The sequence below is a fragment of the Strongylocentrotus purpuratus genome, unplaced genomic scaffold (genome assembly GCF_000002235.5).
Source record: "Strongylocentrotus purpuratus isolate Spur 01 unplaced genomic scaffold, Spur_5.0 spur5_scaffold_13, whole genome shotgun sequence".
Classification (NCBI taxonomy): domain Eukaryota; kingdom Metazoa; phylum Echinodermata; class Echinoidea; order Camarodonta; family Strongylocentrotidae; genus Strongylocentrotus; species Strongylocentrotus purpuratus.
In genome coordinates this window covers 36,051,703-36,055,751 of record NW_022145598.1, presented here as the reverse complement: position 1 = coordinate 36,055,751, position 4,049 = coordinate 36,051,703, and positions in this window count along the sequence as shown.

Genomic DNA, 4,049 nt, shown 5'->3' with positions numbered 1-4,049 from the left:
ATTATCTTATCCATTATGTTATATACTTAATTTTGCATTTAAAAAAGGGTTTTCCCACAAGTATGGAAGTATGCTGAGATAATACCAATACCCAAATCATATCCACCAACTCTTCTTGAATTACGGCCCATAGCCCTAACTTCTTACTTTGCTAAAATAGCTGAAACTTTCATTACTAAGTTGTTGTGGGAGGATATTGGTAATATGATTGATACAAGCCAGTATGGAAATCGTCGTGGTCTTTCTACATGCCATTATTTAATTGGAATGTTCCTTTATCTATACAAAAATGCAGATAAACAAAAAAAAATTCAACCATAGTTTTAACCGATTTTTCTAAAACGTTTGACCGGATTGATCATAATGTTTTAATTTGTAAACTTGTTAAATTGGATGTACGACCATGTGTCATTTCGTTAATAGTACATTTTTTTAGAATGCCGCCAACAAGTAGTAAGGTATAAAGGTCGCATTTCAAATGTAAAAATTAACAATGTAGGAGTCCCTCAAGGCACCAAATTGGGGCCTATATTATTTTTAATTATGGTTAACGATGCATGTCATGATTGTTTACTCCCTTTTGATAAGTATGTAGATAATTTAACCATAGAAGAAAGCCGGACTTGTACACAAATATCAAAATTGCAATCGGAATTATTGTTATTAGAAAATTGGTCTTTACGCAATAATATGAAACTAAACCCAACTAAATGCATTACTATGACGGTCTCTTTTATGAAAAATCAAACTCACCAACTGTTGTATATTAATGCCACACTTTTAAATGAAGAAAATGTGATCAAAATTCATGGAGTTTATATTCAATGTGAATTAAATTGGGATACGCAAGTAACGGAAATGTTAAAGAAGTACAATAGAAAGTTATATATGTTACGTACCTTGAAACGTTTTAATTTACCTATTAGTGATCTCGTTATTGTTTATACTGGATACATAAGACCAATTTTAGAGTATTGTGCACCACTTTTTTATTCCAACCTAACGCGTAAACAAACAGATAATAATGAACGAATACAAAAACGGGATTGTAGAATTATTTTGGGACTTAATTATGAAACATATAATCATGCTCTAGAATCGTGCAATTTGTTAACGTTGGAAGAACGCAGGAATAAACTCTGTTTCGATTTCGCAATTAAATTAGAAAAGCATGAACTGTGTTCTTTATGGCTACCAAGTCAAAGAATTGTTAATTTTAATTTAGGAAATGTACAGAAATATTCTCAATTTATTTGTAAAACCAGTCGCTTTAATAATAGCTCTATTCCCTATTTTGTTCGCATCTTAAATGATTATTATTTAAAAAAAAGTAGGCTTCATGCATTTTGTATATTTTTATGTTTAACGATGCTGTCTATTATACGTATGAATGTATCTAGTATATTCTTTCATAATTATGCTATAACAATGCTGTATTTTAACCATCATACCTTGTAAATGACCTGCAATTCAGCTTCGGCCGCCATAATGTCATGTGAATAAAACCTTTATTGAATTGAATATCTGGATACACCGATGTTTGTTTAATGCTTGTGGTCAAGAGCACGCATTCAATTGATCTGTTTTTGTTTTTTTTCTCGCAGATATAGGAGGACTTAGTCGACATTACATCTGTCGGTGTAGGTCTAAATGTACGGTAGCTTCACGACACAACCCGTCTTATGGAACGATTAGCAACGGAACGATGTCAGTCCTCGTCACGTACGAGCAGGGAGCCCTCAACGTGTTCATCGATCACGACCGAACCCCATTCATGACATACACCGATCCTCACCCGCTCACTATTCGTCATGTTGCAATTTGTAAATACACTACAGAGGGAAGATTTGTTATTCACATCTGTGACTCGTATTAACTCACACACAGTGAATCTGATCGCAAAGGCTTTCGTAGAAAGTCAACCTAAGGCAGTAATTAATAGCCTTGGCCATCACCTATTGAAATGTGCGAATATTGCAAAGATTTTTTTTCCTTCTCATCCTTTTTTAATAGGGTGACCACACTGCCTGTGCACACAGTCTGCCCCATGCACATACCATGACACACACAACAGCAGTCAGTTGGTACAAATAGCAATTTTCGTAAATTTATTTAAAAAAAACTGAACAAAATTTTTAAAATTCTATTTCACATATCTTTCAAGCATACCTTTAACTACAATTCTGTGTAGTTTCATTGTTATAGGCATGTGGGAAATTATGTTAAATTATTAATTAGAATATTGTCTTTTCAGCTATGTGTGACATGGCACGCTGATCGCCCATTGACTGTTATTCTGCGTGGTGAAAATGCCCTTCAATGTATGAAACTCCCTACACAAATGCAATATCCTCATGTGTTTCACTCATTAAATCAATTTGTTATTTACACTCAAGGTAGCCACAACTGTACTGGGATTACCAAATTTTGTTTTTTCTATAATTTAGTCCCTGTGGAATGTTATGGCCTGTTGAATTGAATGGTTTCTCGGAAAATCGTCATAAATCCTCAAATATGACAATTTTTAAAGAAAAAACTATACTGTGATGTAGCTGAAAGCTGGCTAATTCTTATCATTTGTTCGGTTTTTCTGAATAATTTGTGAAACATATGAGGAAATAGCTGTAACGGTGATCCAAGTAATTTCCATCGCCATATTTTATTGGCATTGCAAAAATATTTGGAATTTAATGTAAATATTTGGTGTAAATATGATCTATGAATATATGATTTAAAAAATGCCAACAAAATGAACAGTTTGACTTTCCTACATATATATATATACATATATATATATATATATATATATATATATATATATATATATAAAATTAGCTGAAATGACCTAATTTGCATATTTGATGAATTTTCATAATTTTTTTTTCTTCAAAAAAGAAAATATTTCCATACCTGTCTGATATACATAGGTTTCATTGATGTATCATGTTCGGTTTTGATTTGATTACATATACGCGCATATTAATTAAACGGACTTAGTTTTTTCACAACTTTTTCATATCTACAGATTCGCAAAAATGGCAAAAATGACTTATTTTGTTTGCTTCTGTTTTCAAAACGGTAATAGATATATGAATTTTCTTTTTTATATTTTTTACCACAAATATGATATTTTAGTGTCTGATAATTTAATTTATTATTTGTGTCCAAGAAAGTGATGAATTAAGTTGTCAACTTTGTCGAATTTTGCCATTTTGCCCAATTTGACCATTAATGGCAGGTTTTTCGGTAATTTTGCGATATCAAAAAAACGGTATAAAATCACAACGCATTGACCGATTTCAATTCTGTTTTTTGAAGCTTTCATAAAGCTTGATCTTTTCCAATCATCAAATAACATGTGTTTGTTGTACTTATTTTTGGTGTGCTATACCTATTTTTATGGTATTTATTAGCAATAAAATATATTACTAAAGGCGTCATTAGAGGGACATTTGGAGTGAAAAATGAGTCATTAAGTAGACATTGTGATTAGGAGGACAATTTGGTGTCCTCTTAACGTTTTTTACGTTTTATTTCTCGTGGAAGGCCCAATTTTGTTATATATCTCTCTCTATATATGTAATTTTACTAAAGGCGTCATTGGAAGGACATTGGAAGTGAAAAAATGGGTCATTAAGTAGACATTAGGGTTAGGGTTAGGTTTAGGGTTAGGTTTAGGGTTAGGGTTAGGGTTAGGGTTAGGGTTAGGTTTTAGGGTTAGGGTTAGGATTTTTATGATGTCCACTTAATGTACCATGTAGGGTTATGTTTTATATATATATATATATATATATATATATATACATTTCCTTCAATTCAAAATATAGAAGGGGAAGATAATGAAGCCGTTGTGGTGATTGTGGTGATTATTAAGGTTCACGACAATGATGAGGATGATGACGGTGGTGGTGGAGATGTTGATGATGAGTGATTGAAGAAGTAGAAGAAGAAGATGAATTACAAGACTGAAGAAGAAAAAGACGAAGAAGAAGAAGAAAAAAAAGAAGAAAATGGAGGAGAAGAAGGAGGAGAGGGATGTAATAAAGATG